Genomic DNA, 641 nt, shown 5'->3' with positions numbered 1-641 from the left:
CGGCGGCGGGGGGGGCTCGGGGCGGCCGCAGCCCCCCGACCCGCGGTGCCTGTGTGCGTCCGCTCAGACGCCGGTCCGGTTGCCCCCGGCCTGGGTCGGGCCGGCCCCGAGCAGCGCCGGCCCCGGCGGTTGCAGCCGTGAGGGCAGGGCGAGGGGGGTCGGGCGGAAGGGGAAGGGGAAGCGCCCTGGGCCGTTCCCCTCACAGCGGCGGCGGCCGTGCCGTGTCCGCAGCGGCCTTTGCCTTTTCTGCGGAGCCCTGAACGGGCGAGTCTCTGCTTCCTGCCCTCCCCGTCGCCGCGGTGGCCGAGGTGACCGAAGACACAAAGCTAATCGTAGAACCAGCTCTGTGGTTTGGGCTGGAAGGGACCTTAAAGATCACCCAGTCCAACCCCCCCTGCCATGGGCAGGGACACCTTCCACTAGACCAGGTTGCTCAAAGCCCCATCCAGCCTGGCCTTGAACACTGCCAGGGATGGGGCATCCACAGCCTCTCTGGGCAACCTGTTCCCGTGCCTCACCACCGGCACGGTGAAGAATCTCTGCCTTATACCTAGTCCAATGTATCCCAATGGTGCATAAAGCCTGATAGAAGAGGGCCCATAACTGCTTCAGCGATTTTTTGAAAAGATAATCTTTCTTAT

This window comes from Haliaeetus leucocephalus, unplaced genomic scaffold (assembly GCF_000737465.1).
Source record: "Haliaeetus leucocephalus isolate CR32 unplaced genomic scaffold, Haliaeetus_leucocephalus-4.0 Scaffold687, whole genome shotgun sequence".
Lineage (NCBI taxonomy): Eukaryota > Metazoa > Chordata > Aves > Accipitriformes > Accipitridae > Haliaeetus > Haliaeetus leucocephalus.
This window is presented reverse-complemented; position numbering follows the sequence as displayed.